The 17,321-nt window shown below is 37.4% G+C and overlaps 1 long non-coding RNA gene across 1 annotated transcript in view; it reads right to left on the minus strand.

Moving 5' to 3' along the window:
* The window catches only part of LOC131378623 (uncharacterized), an 83,233-nt gene that overhangs the window by 45,471 nt on the left and 20,441 nt on the right, over positions 1–17,321 (minus strand). The window contains exon 2 of the long non-coding RNA XR_009208220.1: positions 9,423–9,528. This is a non-coding gene — a long non-coding RNA (uncharacterized LOC131378623). The remainder of the gene's footprint in view (positions 1–9,422; positions 9,529–17,321) is intronic.

A 17,321-nucleotide genomic window follows, 5' to 3' on the forward strand; every position in this document is an offset into this window, starting at 1 on the left:
AGCTTAATATACCTAGTACTGAGCAACTGTGCAAAACAGTAGATCCATTGCACAACGCTTAAAAGACTATAACAAAGTTGGCCTGCAGTTGGATACATACATACAGAATTTTTTATAATTCTTCTCAAACAGAGCAGATTTTTCAAAATCCCCTATCATACTAACAGCTAGAAAGCATTTGGTATGTGTTAGTGAATACTCTAATTAAAAAAAAAAAAAAAAAAACACCTTTTCATCAAGTAGTGAGGGCAAAGCAACTATACATGTACTTTTTCATCTTTGAAGCAATAGGAAATGACATTAGAGTCAGGTGTAGAAAATTAGATGCAAAAAAAATTCCATTAACAAATCAGCAGGATTGACTTATCTTTCAAATATATTTTATTATATTATAAATATATTTGAAGCTCCATGCCCATTATGTGAAATGCTTTACTGTGAGTTCTGTAATGACATTGTGCAGAGAAAGTTTCTTCTTAGAACATGACCAATGTAGAGTTTTTAACCCTTTTCTAACTTTCCACTTCAATGCACCTCTTTCAGTTGACAAGTAGGAAATACCAGTATCCAAATGCAAACCTCGCTGTCCCACAAACCACCAAGATTGTCTCCCTAAAGTTATTTTTGCTATCCCATTGACAGGCAAGGAAGGTTCAGATCCTGTTTCACATGCTCAGTGATCTATGAGGCACAAACTGGAGGGACATTTGGGCAGATTTATTTAGATGTGTTTCTTTGGGGTTTTTCCAGAAAGTTTTCTTCACACAAATATTCTCTCGTGAATCTAAAATCCAGGGATTGTATTGCTGAGTTTTGAATACTAAAAACCAAAGTAAACCTAAGTAAGACAAAGCTCTATTATTCTGAACTAAACCCTTTATTACACAGGTGTTTATACAGTATTAAGGCACCATAAAGCTCCAACTGAAGTGCATGTGGCTGTGATATATGTGCCCCATTTATAGTACATTCAGATCATTTGTCAGCTACACTAGCAAATCTAATTAGATGTTCTATTTTACATTAATGTAAAGAAATACATATTTGTGGTGCATTTTTTCCCCAAGGAAGCATAATAATAATACTGTTTGTGTTACCCGCATTAAAAAGAGTTGTAAAGTAAGTACCTATGATAATTGGAATTTAAAAAGCCTGAAGACTTATTATTCAAAAGCAATGGAAAGAAGTTGTTGGATTGGACGATCATGAAGTTAACATTAAAAAAATTACAAACAATTAAACTATCAGGGGAAAGGGTACAAATTATTGCATGGGGATTTAGAGGCATAGACACATAATGCACTGTAAATTAAAGTAATTTATAAGGTATTACTGGAAACAATAAATAAAAACAGCTGCTTAGTCAGCAAAGGTGAGCTCAATTATTTGCCACAGCAAGAAGAAATCCATGGGATAGCCCACTGCATACTTATCAAATGTTGGCTGTCTTCAAAATATTCAAAACTATTTATGTGTCCCAGAGCCACCAAGTCCATTGTTACTGCAACACTCTCAGCCACTTTCTCTGCTCAGGTAAAAGAGGACACAGCCAAAAGTCTCACGTGTAGCTCTACAAAGTTCCCTTTACACATGGTCTCTGTTCCCCCTCACTGTTAATAGGTCAATTATACATGGTAATGATGGCAAGGAAGGGGCTGGGGGGAGAGCAACAATCTCACAGATCTGAGAGACAAAAGCAGGGACTTAGTGAGGGAAATGGAGCTATCCTCCTTCCACGGGAAGGATTTCACCTTAGAATGTCTGGTATGGATCTCAGAGATCTCTATCCGCTTTTATATTACCTCTATCCACTTTTATATTATTGCATTATTTAATGCAAGTGTGCATAGTAATATTTATCTTGTACCATTGCCCTGAAATGTTATGAATTTGTACTCATTAACAATTCAGTTTTGTAACAGTGTATCACTTAAGTAAAGATGCTACCTGGTGCCATATAAAGAGTCATAATGGAAAGCACAGCAAAAAAATCCTCAAATACCAATATTACTTATTTTTTATTGATTAAGATATAATAAAAATGATGCTATGTTCTTACAATACAGTGGGGAGAAAGAGTAAAAAAAGTCATTCTTATGGGCTCAAGATTTGTCACAATGAGAGTCAGTCTCAGATTTTCTCTTGTTATGGCTGCTTCAAGTTTTAAAAATACTCTGAAAAGCTGCAGAACTATTGAGAATGTAAAATGTATTATATCTGGATTTTATTTTTTCCTGAAAACCTTATACAGTATAATCACACTTTTGAAGACATGAACATATGCTTTTAATTGCCTTGCTGGAAATTGCAAGAATAAGGCAGGTATATTAAATAGCAAGTGATAGAATGGTTACCATGGTTAAGGACTGCAGGCATTTTATATTGAATGGTAAATAGTTAAATATCTGTATATGCTCCAACAAGTGGACTGAGCAGGAAGAAATCAGCCACAGAAATGTAGGTTTCTTTCTCCTCATTTTAACTTGCTTCTATAACCCTCTTCCTTTCTTTAGTGCTGTTATCCTCCTCCCCTCTTTTGAAGAGGAAAGGGAGGGTTATTTTTGCCTCTAAAAAGAAAAATGATCAAGTGAAGATTGTGAGCTAGCTGTAAACCCAGATTTCAGTTGGATGTGAGAAGCTCTCAGTATTTTGCACATATTTTAGTTCATTAGTAGAGGAATGTTATTTCAGACAGTCATTACGTTTTACAGGTTTTATTATTTGCCCCCGTAAATATTATAACCAAAGCAACAGACAAAAGTCTTTAGAATTAAATCAAAACAATTCTGCTTATGGGTGCAACAGCATTAAAATATACATCTTCAGAAGAAGATATAATCTATGAATTTTATGGTCAACCAAGGCAATTTGTCAAGCAAAGTGAAATAATTCAGTTATTTGAATAAATAACTCCTATAAAGGAGACCTTCCACATTTGACTGTAAAATACTATTAGAGAATTTCTTGTCTTGCCTTTCAGCGGTGCTGACACAGAGATGATAAACTGGAAATAACATTTACCTCCATGCAGGTTATAAATTCTTAGGAACTCAAGTCATTTATTTATTTAGATAGTGATATTGGAATTTAGTTGCCTCATTTCAGACACATTAAAGTTGCGAGGAGTCATTCAAAGTTGGATATTGCACTTAAATGATTTAAAATAATTTCATAAGCAAATTAAGTGTAAAGGGAAGTATCCCATTTTCAGAACGGTCTATCCACAAATTATTCTTTTGGAACAAATATTTACAGTCCTATGGGATATACAGACTCTCACATTTTATAACATTTTATGAAGATGAATTAGTGATAGGATACATCACTCATACTAAGTATTGGGCCTTCAAATTGCTACAGTTACACAAAATAACTCATGCAACAGGAATTTACCAGGGTCTTTTTTTTTAAAGTATCATAGTAAACTTTTTTTTTTTTCCCCTAAATGGTGATTTCCTTTACCTTATACAATATTTACATTACACTTTTTTTCTTTTTCTCTTTCTTTTTTAAGAATATCTGCCTTCCCTATAGATGGAAATGTTTTTGTAATGCCCTGCCTCATGACTGATTTGCAGAGAATGGCTTGGCAAGTAAAAGGAGGGGAAGACACTTTTTAAACCTGTCCTGGGCATTTCTACGTCTTCTTTGGTATTTGAATTGTGTGTCCTTTCTGACAAAAAGGCCAATGCCTGTTGTGAAATAGATCAATAGGTGATATTGTGCAGTGATTGCTATTTGTTTAAGAGAAATCTCACTGACTGACCCACTTCCTGTAATGCATAAAAAATAAATGACAGAAGTAATATTTTTGCTCTTGTTTCACTTTCATTCATCTTATTTGATCAGCACTGAACAAAACTGACATCTCATCAAACCCAGAAGTGTATTTCTGCACCAGGTTCATCAGAGGGTGGCATTTAAAACACAGACATTGCAGGAACAAATGTATTTGCTGGCTCTGTCCATCAATGTAAACCTGACCTTTATCCTGTAGATTTATTGACACCATGCTGCTTTGTATCATATTTTATTACTATGTGTAAAGCCTGGAAGGTCCTCCCTGTAAAATCACTGCTGATTCTGATCTGAAAATTTTTGCATCTGTAATAGATTCATCTAAAGATTGAGGAAAATTTAATATGTCTTAATCTGACATCAACCAAGATGACTTAACTCCACTTCTTAAAAATGCCTCCACATTGGTCTGTGTGACTCCAGCTCCTTGGGACACAGGCAAGGAGAACAGCATCACTGAAGAGTATTTTCCTACAGCTCTTTTCACCACCCCACAAAGCCAATATGTTAGTAATCATGTTCCAGAAAATAAGAACCTATTACATATACTCTCATGATTAGGATTTACGGGTTTAAAGGAGTCAAATGAACTCCCCGTACAAAACACAATCGAGCCTCCAACAACTACATTCCTAAAGTAATAATGGATTTACCTTGTTGTGGTGCAGTGTGCTACCACTTTGTTTCCGCAATCACCTAGGAGACACATAAGCCCCTTAATAAACAGTATTCTAAAATTCTTTGTATTGATATGTAACCATTTTAACTATAATAGGTATACAGACAACAGGTCTGTGACTAAATATTTTGTTCTGTATGTGGAAATTTTGATGAAAACAAAAATTAACAAACCCAATTTGAATCATGCTGAAAAACCACATCTTTCCAACTAATTGGCAAAATAACAGTTTGCGTTTCTTCAGTATGTTCGTTTCCTAAATCCCCTGGAAGCTTTCCAACAAGCCAGAACACTGAAGCACCATGCTGGTGAGCCCTATGTGAATCACATCTGTCTCGTTGTTTTCAGCCTTCTAGGCTTGAACATACTGAAAGAGTCAATGCTTGGCAGTAAAGCAAAGAGGCTATTTTCTTTAAAGAAAGAAAAATCTATTATTCTTGCGCTGAAGTCTGAAATCCTAATATTTACCCTCGTCTAAATAATGTGTAATTGAGCACTAACAAACCAACTCCAGATTTCCCTCGAAACCATTGTTTCCTTTCTTAAAATAGAAGTGGAAAGCAAATGAAAATCATGTTTTCATTCCTGCATTAATTGAGGATAAAAGATTAGAGCTCAGTCCTTGAAGTCAAGAGAAAAACATAGAAAGGGTAGCATAGAAGAGGCATTTTCACTTGTCTGCTAAGTGTCTGAATCTGCACAGACGTCTGTATCTAGGTAGTTGCCTGAAATCACTCTCCAGGCAATGGAAAGAAATAGGCATTTCTAGAGGGCAATTTCTCTGGCATATAGTAACATCTTCATTTAGGATACAGTAAACCAATGCACCTCAAAAGTAAGTACTTCATGAGCTTTGGGTAAAGCCAAAGATCCCACACACTGATTTCAGTGAATGTCTGAACTTTTATGTTTTCTGTTTGAGTGAATTTTGGAGCTTTAAAACAGAGCTTTTCTAAGCAGCAATTCAAAATAAACACCATAAAGTCAGAAGAAGGAAGGTATAGATTTTTTTACACACACAAAGTCAGTTTATCATTCACTAGATTTAGATTTCTCTAAAAAATATAAGCATAAATCTCACATATAATATATATATAGCTATAATATATATAGCTATATATATATAGTATATATAATTAAGATATCCTGTATTTAGTCGCAGAATATCACAGATCACATAGATATTCATAGAATATCCCAAGTTGGAAGGGACCTACAAAGATCTTTGAAGTTCAACTCCTGCTCCCTCACAGGACACCCCAGCTATCCCCTCACGTGCCTGAGGGCGTTGTCCAAACTCTTCCTGAGCTCTGTCAGGTTTGGTGCTGTGCCCAGTGCCCTGGGGAGCCTGATCAGTGCCCAGCCACCCTCCTGGTGAGGAGCCTTTTCCTGATAGCCAGCCTCAAGCTCGCCGAGGCAGTTTGGTGCCGTTCCCTGGGGTCCCGTCACGGCTCACACAGAGCAGAGACTTGTGCCTGTCCCTCTCGCAGGAGGTCGTAACTGCACTGAGTTGTCCCCTCAAGTTACGTGCAGTTGTAGGTTGGAGATAGAATCATGACTCGAGTTACTGCTGATCATGAGACAAACAGTGTTTTAGTGCTCAGATCCCTCTTATACAGGGGGTTCAAATTCCCAGGCTTGGACAGCTGATTGGCAGGGGTCTTGACACTGCCCGGCTCCTTAGCTGGTGATATGTCAGCATTCTGGATTGAACAAGGTTGGCTGAGGTCCCTGCTTGAGTTCAAATCTATCCTCATTGCTCACCCAGGGACTTGTTCTTCTTTTCTAGAACGAGCCAGGCTGGCCGAATTTGGCTTATGTTATGGCCAGATTTATCTTGTCCAGCTACAGACCAGCTGTGCTGTGACACCCTCAGTCTCCTCTTCTCCAGGCTGAGACCAAGCGCCCTCAGCTGTCCCTCACACGGCTTCTCCTCATGACCCATCAGCATCCTCGTGGCCTCCTTTGGACGCTCTCTAACAGCTCGATGTCTGTCCTGTGCTGTGCCCCCCAAAGCTGCCCCGGCACCGAGCGGAGGGGGACAATCCCTCCCTGGCCCGGCCGGCGGTGCCGAGCCTCACGCCCCCATTCACCACAACCCCGCGTGCCAGGTGCTCACACCGTGTGCTTGTCCAGCTGAATGTGGGACAGTTTGTCCTAAAGGGTACTGTAAGAGAGCTACAGTACTGAAAGCTTTACTGAAATCCCGAAAGATTACATCAACTGGCATCCCTTCCTTAATACTGGGAGTGCTTTTCCCTTTGCAGATACTGTGGGGAACGGAAGAGGAAAATGTCACCTTCAGAACTAAGATCAATTAATAATAGTTAATATTTAACTGATTTTATGGAAAGAAGACACAAATGGCTCCAGTGGTTCATGTAGAGCCCCATCTAGCTGGAATGAGATAGAAGTGTTTCCAGTTTTAACAAATAATATCTATTGATTAGACATAGTTACTTTTGAAATATTTTGGGAATTTCTGTGTTTTTTCAAGAGTGTCTCTGTGTTTTTCTTTCTCAAAAAGAAATTTCCTAACATGCTGATCCAGATGAACCATTTATTGCTCTAGTTTGTTTGTCATAACAATGGCAAATAAAGTGTTTAAGACTAAGACTCTCGTAATACTTCATTAAAATTGAAGGTCAGTACCTTACTCCTGGATGATATTCTCTGAACCTAATTAGAATGTCTTGTCTGTGAAGCAGCAACTCCACTGATGAACAAAACTCAGTGTAAAGAAGACAAGCTAGATTGCTTGACTACTTATCTCCAGACTCGTTTGAATTTCTCTTTCTACCTCTTATAGAGAAGTAAGGAAGTGCTAGAAGTGTACTCTATAAAATTTGATAAACAAGAAGAGATAGATGATGAGAAGATGAGAGGAAGGATGCTGACCATCTCTGCTGATCAATGGAACAGGAAAAACAGACATCTTTTATAATTCAGAAACCTCATTATAACAGAAAATAGCTACAGCAGTCATATTCACATATAAGGAATATGACTTGCAAAAACAGATGCTTTCTCCAGCATCTATATTCTGTGTCTAAAAATGAGTCTTTAAACCCTTCTCTTTAGTTTACTGCCTGATTACCATTACAGGTTTAATATTTGTTATAATTACATTCTACGAGTAAGTTCAAGCCCATTTTCATGTGAAATGCTCAGCCAATTAGACATGACCATGAGCTCATCACATAAAACTTATTAAGCAGTGAAGTTAGTTCAAGTGATAATGATATTGCCTGTTGGGACTTGCTGGGGGATCCCTGAAATGGATGTTTTAATTATGTTATGAATATACTGTCTAGAGATCACTGTCTACTGGATGAAGCCCAGCAAGCCTATACAAGCAGTTCACATGAGTTTGTCTAAGGATCCAGCAAAACATGAGCAGCTTCCACCCAATATAATGTTCAAATTATTTACCTGCATCGATCTTTCCTACAGTTAATATGCAGCTTCTGGAACATGTTTGTTAGTAGAAATAAGATTTGCTTAGGCAAAACTTTCATTCTGACAAATGTCCAGTTTTTAGCATTGGAGTATTTCAGGTTCTGATTAAAATGAAAAGGCCACTGCACAGTGTGTTTTGCCTGCTCAGATCTCTGTGGCCGCTTGCAGCTATGGAGCAGGTGTTTAATGCATTGTGGCGCTGCCCACGGAGGTAACTGGCAAACAGCAAAGAGTGGTTGGGGCTCATACAGCTTGAGAACAATTTTTAAAAAGGGGGAATGTGCTTAGGCACAGGTGAAAATATCTGAAATCATTTACTTTTACAAACTTCCTTATCTTCATAGAAATTTAGCTCTGGCTTACGGTAGCAATTATGAAAATCATTAACAATCACCATTAATTTCATCAAGACATAGACCAATCAATGTGAAAAGAGAAGTCTTTTGCAGACAACCTTGTACAGACACTGATTTTTACTGCCAGGATAACATTGTTTTCTGCCACAACCATATATATTTTACTGAGGATAAAGCTGGATTAGCAATGATAACATTTAATATGGACTTTAATCAGTCCACCTTATCTCTAGTATTTAAGAAAGTTGTATTCGATTGTCTGCTCTACTGCTTTTTTTAACATATTGCATTTGAGGTATGCTCTGCAAACACCCTGACATGGATTCCTTGGTTTGGGATCAAGAGTCAAACATTTGCAGATGCTATTTTATGTCCTGGCTCAATTAGCAGGGAAGGGTTGTGAGAAGCAGTTTTATCCTGGTCCTGATAAATCACCTGACTAAGCACACTTTTTGTACTGGCTGCAGATGTTTACCTGACTCACAGATTCATGAAATCTGACAGCAACGACTTTGAGGTCTCCCTGTATCCACCTGATGTATGCAAATATAATTAATATATTAAATATAAACCATGCTGGGGCAGTAATTACTAAATTGCTTTATGTTTGCAGATATAATGCCAATAATATTTATACAACTCCCTCAGACTGTATTTTCTAAACATTATGTGAAGTTATTCTCTAAAAGTAGGCAATGTTTAAAATAATAATAACAATAATATCATCAGAAAGGAAATTAGTTCTTTCTTACTGAAGGACAGAATCAGAAAAGAAGTGAGGTTGGAAAATACCATGGAAGGTCCTCTGGTCCAACCTCCCTGCTTGGGCAGGGTGCTGTAGAGCACGTTAGTCAGGACTGCGTCTGGTTGGCTTTCGAATATCCCCAGAGAAGGAGACTCTGGGCAACCTGGAAAGGTCATTTTGAAAATCTCTCGATTCATGCATGACAATTTACTGTGGCAGGGAGGTGGAATCCCTGCACATGTGTGTGATGCAGAAGCCACTTGCCTTCAGTTGCAGAACTTGTCCTCAAACAGGAGAGGGCTTCAAGGACAGTTCACCATGGAGCATAAACACACAAGCAGACAAGACCATCAGCAAGTGTCAAAGACAAAAGCAACCTTCTTACCTCAAGAATGCTGGCAATATAGTATGGTTTTGGTCACTTATCTTGACTAAACCAGGCTTTCTTTCACAGAAAACTGCAGGTCCAAGACAAACAGCAACACTGATAACTAGAAGGTAGAACAAGAGAAAAAGAAAAATCACTGACGATAGGAAATAATTATACCCTCAACAAAGCAGTACATGTATGCTGTAAATAACTGCAGCACTTCTCACAGAAAACCATTTCTGTATCTGCTGCTTGGAAATGAGGTGGATCTGATCCCCTGGAGACGCTGGATCAAGCAGAATTAACCAAGCAGTTAAGATATTTAACCTACAAAGCAGGCCAACTTCTACATTTTGAAAATCCCCAGCCTGATCCAACCACTGTAGCAAAAGTTAATTGAAAAGATCAATTTTTTTTTTAAGAAATCCACTTAACTCAATAATTAAGGAGGGAAACAGTGCATACTTTAATACCACATACTATTCAAAAGCATGGCAGTGCAATGTAGGAAAACTATATCCAGCATTTAAAAAATGCTGTATCTCTGCATCTTCTTCTATTGGAGCAGGTTTTTTTCTCTTCTTAACTAGGCTAAGGGATGAATGATATGTGTCCTTAAGTGTCTTAAGACCAAACATCCCAAGAAAGGGAGAAAAGCCTATTTCATGTGGCTCAAAGGGTAGGAATAATAGGATGCAACAGAGCAAAGGCTGGATTTGGAAAGGAAATACTGATAATTAGATGTATCTGACCATGTAATAGTCTTCTAAGTGTCCTTGTGAAACGCTGTCATTCAGGGTATTTTAAATGGATTAAACACTTGGAAATTTGCTGCAAAAAATTTTTCTGTATTGACATAGTAACAGGCAAGGTAATGATGCAAGTAAACTTTGTTTATTGAAAACTGTTTTAATTCTATCATTTCTAGATTTTATTTACTAGGAAATTATGGTTTTCTTTTGTTGTTGCATGGTTTTCCTATCACTTCGATCCTTGCTTCAATTTCATTGTGACATGTTTCACTTCACTAGAAGACTCCAGACTTTTATAGTTTTTAAGATGTTAAAAGTTATATGTATAACTCAAGGTTAGCCTGCTTGGAAATTCATTCAGCAAATGAGCAGAATGAGTTGCTTAACTGTAATTTCTTTTCCCCTCTAAATAGCTCATTCACTTTACTTGAGCTAATTGGTATTGTCCTGCTAGACTGCATGGATTTAAACTGAAGGAGGCTGTCGCAGGGAAAGGAGTCTGTAAAGAAAATTTATAAAAAAAGAAAGATATATTTCAAAGAGGAAAGAAGAGGGAAGATGCTTGTCTGGAAATGTCTTCTTTTTTCTTCATGTCCTGCCCCAGAGACTCATAAATACCCTTCCTAACACTGTACTCAAATACTCTAAAGAACACAAATCACTGATAGCAGCACTCTTTGTAAACTGCTGCTAATATCTCAACAAATAAAAAGTCTATCGCTATTTTGTACAAGTGCCTCTTATGCCATGATTGTAACCAATATTACTGCAAACTATTTCATAGCAGAAAGGAAATTAACATCAATATTAAACATTCTGATAGTTATAAAAGGGTTAGCTGTAGTTTAAAGAGAAGGTATTCCAGAGGAAAACATGAGGAAGCACAAAGAACACAGTCTTATGATCTGAAATTTCTTTTCTTCCTTAGCCAAAGGGCAAAGAAATTTCCACGATTTAACCAGACCTGAGTTTTACTTTGGGACTCTTATCCCTGTTTTTAATTACATAAATTACATAGTTGGATATATCCAAACTGTGCCCTACAATTTTCTAAGTCTAATTTACGGTAAAACTTTCTAAAAATAGACACAAAATATGCAAATGCATGCATATGCAAATTTTTATCAAATAAAAAAAGAAAACCCAATTAAAAAGCAAAATTGTGCATGACCAAATTTAAAAAAAAAGGTTTACATGCTGGTGCTCTCACACCATAAAATGAAACTGTTGGCTTTAATCTGCACAGTCGCACGTGCAAAGTGCGTATTTCTCTGTGGAAATGGCCATGCACAAATTTAGAAGTAGCTTTTAGGCATGGTTGTAAAAGCTCTGTGTCTTTTTTAATTGCCTAATTCAGGGGGAAAAAAAAAAAAAAAAAAAAAAAAATCAGGCCTAATTGCTCTTATGCCCAAATAGTTGTGGAAGACATAACAGATTCCCAGCCAAGGAGAGCAGCATAAATTCACCAGGGGCGTAGCTAAGTCCAAAGAGAAACTGAAGGTATGTATAATATTTTGCTTGAAAGATAAAAATCATCTAGATGAACATGTTTATTGAAATTAAACGTAAAATTCAGCAATCTAGAGTTATTGTGAATGTTTTTGAGTCTCATTTGACTTATTCTTATCTAAGCAAGTGCAAATCATACAGAGTAAAACACCACCTGGATTTTTTTTTTTTTTTTTTTTTTTTTAAGAAATATTTGCTTTTTAGGTGCAACAGATTGAAATATTGCAGATTGAATACAAAATGTAGAATAAAGGTATATAGGAAGAACAAAAGCACAGCAAGATTCAGTGACTTATTTACTCAATGTCACAGAGCAGGTCAGCATCAAAGAAATCATGAAGGTCTCTCTGTCCAGCTACTTGTACATCAATTTCTCTGTATTGCAGATCAGTTTTACACCCCAAAATTCCAACCCAAAAGCTATGGAGTTAAGTCAAGCTAAAATGTCCCATCCCTCTGGGATGCTTTAGCTTTGGTTTATCCCTAACACTGCCAGGCTGCTCCTGGGCTGGGCAGAGCAAGAGCAGCACCTCTGCTTGGAGCTGGCCAACAGGACACGGGGATGGCTGGAAAATGCTACTTCATAGGCAGAGAGAGGCTGCTGCAGCTGGAAGAGCAAGCTGATCTGTGTTTAATCTGCACAAATTAATCTGTGTTTGGGATAAGATGTAACTGCAGTAAGAGAAGGCCCAGTCAGGTGCAGTGAAGTGCCGAGCACCCCCTGACAAAGAGCAGGGGCTGCCCGGAGCAGAGGTGATGCTGTCCTGAAGGGATCACTGACCCATCCAGCCCACAGGAAAACTCTCCTGACCCATGACTACACTCAGCAAAAATTATTCATGACCACTGTCCAGCACGGGGGAAATCCAGTAAATTAACATAGGGAAGGGAAAGGAAACTCTCACATACAGGTACAGAATCTTTAATTTCCTGATCCTTAATCATTTAGGGACTTTTAAACTATCTACTTCAAAAAAAAAATTATGTGATTTTCCATTAGAGCATGAAATGGATCGTAAATACAAAATTATAGCAGAGACCCTGACCCTTCAAGAATAAACGAAGCTGTATAAACATCATTAAATCAGTATTTTGGGATTGGTGTAGAACATGTGTTTCTCTTACAAAAGGACATAATTTAATAAAGCAGCATAAGAAAATCTCCTGGAACACAGTGTGTGTTACTAAATCAGAACAGAGGATTATCTGCTGCCATGCTATTTGATTAAGCATTAACAAGGAAAAACAGCTCTTCAGTGCCCAGTGATAAAGATTATTCCAAATAGAAGCCACCATAAAAGAACAAAAGCCCAACAAAACTGTTATTGACCAGTTTCAGTCAAGCAGTTTAATCCAAAAGATGCAGGGGAGCAAAGAGTAAGAAAACATAAATTTCTAAGATGTGGAATACTTCAACAGCTCTTAGACAAACCAAATTCCTATAATATTACATTTTTTTATTAATATTATACTGAGGAAAAGTAGATGCTGGACTTTAAAGAACCTAACAAGCACAAAAATATTGATACCTAGAAAATATTTCCAGGAAGTCTCTACTGTTAGATACGCACAAAAAATATAAATAAAATGAATTAAATTATCACAATCCAATCTTTGAAGTCCCTCGACAAATGTAAACTTTAGTGAATACAATTCATTAAGACCTAATTACAAAAAGAATCAATAGTGCAATTTAGCCCAACCCAAAACTTATTGTAATGCACTGAACATTTGGAAGCTCAGGTCTCTATGAAGAGAGCTGAAGTGACATTTTATATTACATTGCAGAGCATCTCTGTAAAGCAATTAGCACAGGCTGCCTGCCTTTACTCAGAAAGGATATTACAATAAGTAGCTCTTGTAATAGTGCATCTGCAAACCTCCACTCTCAAGGATGCAGTGAAAAAGGAAATGACACTACTAACAATAGTCTTATAAACCCAATTTAAAAGAAAAATCAACGATTCATACCCCAAATACGTACTCTTCAGAGTTCACTATTTTTATTGCTGTTTGGGGAATTAAATGGCCACATTTTGCTTTTAATTATATACCAGGAAATCCACTGACAATGATAGAAAAATATAGTCTGGCATATAGACACTTTTTCAGGGAAATCAGACAAGATTGGTTCAGTGTGTCAGTAATCAGCTTTTATGATAATTATTTTAACATTTAAATTTTATAATATTTTCAAAACATTTTTAAATATCCTAAAACATTAATAAACCATTACTATCGCATTTTTTTAAAAAAATAAATATGATTGAAGAGTATAGAAAGATAATTTTGTATCACAGATTGCTCTAGAAGGCTCTGAAATCACACATTCCGACCAGTCTCCTAAAGTTTGAGTTTACAATTTTAATCCATATGTCCTTCTCTCAGACTAAAAGAAATGATGCCACATCAGCTCCTAGAACATTGAAGCCACGTGAACACTTGTAGGGACCAGGTTCTTGGCAATCCTTTGCACGGGCTTATCCTCTGGCCAGTTGACTTTATTTCATTTATTGTGATTATGATGTGCTTGGGTAATACACACAGAGGCCACACAGCCACCAAGCGAAACAGAAGCAAAACGAAAACTGAAATAAATGAGGAAAACGACACCGTTTTCTTTAAGATAATTGTCTCAAGGCCTCATCAATAATTTTCATCTACTTTACCTTCCAACAGTTTGGGGGTGTTTTAAAGATCCCCATGTTCTCCTCAGACAATCAAGGCTACTCACCTCACACGTGCCATCATTTCCTATTTGACCTATGCCAGGGGAAGAAAACTCCAGGAGAAGGTGGCACCATACTGGAGGTGAGGGGTACCAGGCAGAGACCTCACATCTGGCACAGCCATGGGGTCATTCCAGCAGAGGCTGTACCAGATGTCTGATATTTATGTGCATTTCTATTACACTTAACTACCTTAAGAGGTCACACACACAAACCCCAATAAAACAGCACAGACTGCCACCAAAGCAACAGCATCCTTCCATGATCTTTAGCTACTTTATATCATAAGCATGCTTCGATATCCAGTGAGTGCTGAGGGCTGAAAGAACCTCTAATAAGGAGAAATGAGGATCTAAAAATGATGCATGGTGACAATGTGCTAAAAAGGTAAAAAACCTTTCCTGTTTCTGGCTATAATTGCAATGGAAATAACATACAAACTAATAAGCTATAACGTTTGGAAGAAGCGACTTACAAGGGCAGAGATAACAAAAACACTATTATAAAAGAACTCAATAATGTTGCTAATACTTCACAGAAGAAGGTCGAGTCCTTCAATAATTCTGGATAAGCACTCACCAAGAGTTTTCACAGCAACATATTGGCTACAGCAGTAGAAACACAGTGTTAAGCTTTGAGTCAGAAGATATATTTTAGTGGGACTCCATCACGGCTCAAGGAGGGTGTTATAACAAACTAAATTTGTGTTTGGTAGCAAAGATAGAAATGCCATATACCTAGGTAAAAGGGAATTGAGAAAAATGCCTCCTCCACACAAAGTTCCACAGGCAGCATGACTTCTGTCTGGATTAAATAAATACTGAGCTGAAGAACTGTCCATGGGCTAACAAGATCATACATGGCAGCACAAATTCATTTGAACTCTTCTCATAAGATTTTGGGTGCTTTCATTAACTTTTCGCTATCCTGGCTGCCATCAGAACTGCATACAGAAAATAGCCTGACTAAACAGTATCAGTGACCTCCCGTTTCCTAACAGATTGTTTATTCACACAACCACATTAGGCTTCAATACTTACACTACAAAATTAATGGAGAAAACAATGGATTCAAAATCAAGTAACTGAAACTAATCGGGCAGAATGAAAAGAAGCTAATCAGATTTTGCACATAATTTTTGTTTCTGAAGAATATAAATATAGTTAAATACACTAAATATTTATTATACATTTATACAGAACTCACATCTGAGGTGCAAGTAGGGTTAAGACACTAGCACTCGAATAAAAAAAAAATCAGCAGTTCCTCTGAGTGTATCTTTCGATAAAATAATAAACTCTTCAATCTATCAGGAAGGCTCCACAAGGCTTTAAAGGAGTTTTGAAATGTCAAGGTTACATTGCAGAGGATGCAGAATCTTGACTTAATAGGAGCAGAATTTATTATTTTTTAACAAAACATTAATAAAACACCTATTTAGAGACCATGTGATGTTTTTAAATGAGTTATTACAGAATAAAAGTTAATAGAGCAAATAGGATTTCAGCCCAGAGCATATCCTTAAAGGATGATTCAAAGGATGAGCCACAAAATATAGCAGAAAAAAAATTGCCCATGTTGCCAAAGGGAACTCGGTAAGAATATGCTTCTCCTGAGGAGCTTTGGCCACAAGGGACTTCAGCAGTGAACATGTTTTGTTTGGATGTGTCTGGGTGTGCTGCACCGATGGAACAGGCAGAACCAGCCCCTCTGCCCCCATTCAGTTACTCAGAACACCCAGCAGCTGGCTGGGGTGTATAAGGGCCAGCATGTAAGTCCATAAACTTCCACAGCTCACAGTCACTGGAAATCAGGAAATGGAAGCTGATAAATTGAAAGGGCAATATTGGAACCAGACCTTTAACACCGAGTGGTGGTTTTTGTCCAAACATAAATAATTTATGAGTTTAGGACCTTCCACTGCCACCCAACCAACACTTCGTTTTTCTCCCTTCTGCTTTCTCTTGCACAACAACTCACCAACTCCATACATGTTTTTGTGACCCAAGAACTTGTAAAGAAAGAGAAACCTACTCCAGAGTGCGGCAACATCACAAAATTTCTCCCAGCTGGACAGCTCCCTGCTCAGCCAGAGAGATATTATGGATCATGGATCACCTTCTTCAGCCCCGTCTGTGCACTGCGTTTATGCACACTGCATATCCAAAGTACTTTCTGCATTGTGCTTTTTACACACGGCCAAAACATAGGGCAAAGCTGTTGGCACACAGTGGTAAAGAGCCCCTAAAAGAGACAGACAGGGGGATCCACTCCAAGCAGCTCACTAAGCCTTGCAGGCACACACGGTCTGGGACAATGATTCAGAAAGAAATAAAGCAAAGGAGACAATCACTGAGGTTTCAGGGGGGAAAAAAAGGCTCCTAAAGAAGGAATTGGTAACAAACAGAGAAAAACAGCTTAGCAGTACAGAAAAAAAGTGGGTTTTTTTCAGTTTTCAATCTAAATAAAAATAATTCATGTTCTATGGAGACTTATATTTAGAGGAACTTGGTTTTAATATGTTTGTATTAAAGCTGTTAAATCTGTTTAATATCACATTGCAGAGCTATGTGAAAACATTTTGTATTTCCCATATGTGAGCAGTGCTTGAAATGTTTGGGCACATAATGTATAGTTATGGTTTAAAGCCAAAATACTTTTAAAGGAAAAGAAAAAATGTAGAATAATCAGAAGTCACGTGACACACAGAGGGGCCCAAAGAATACAGCTGATGACGCCTCCAGTTAATGCAGTATGATATAAGCCACAAACATTATCATACACCATAAAGCACTACAAAGCCACCAAAACCCTAAATAGCCCTAATCACATCTTCCTCTAGAGCAGTGATGCAATATTTGCATATTTCTATAATTTGAAGATTTTTTTTTTCTTTTTGATTACAATGTGGAAGCCCTTTCCAA

This window comes from Hirundo rustica, chromosome 11 (genome assembly GCF_015227805.2).
Source record: "Hirundo rustica isolate bHirRus1 chromosome 11, bHirRus1.pri.v3, whole genome shotgun sequence".
NCBI lineage: Eukaryota > Metazoa > Chordata > Aves > Passeriformes > Hirundinidae > Hirundo > Hirundo rustica.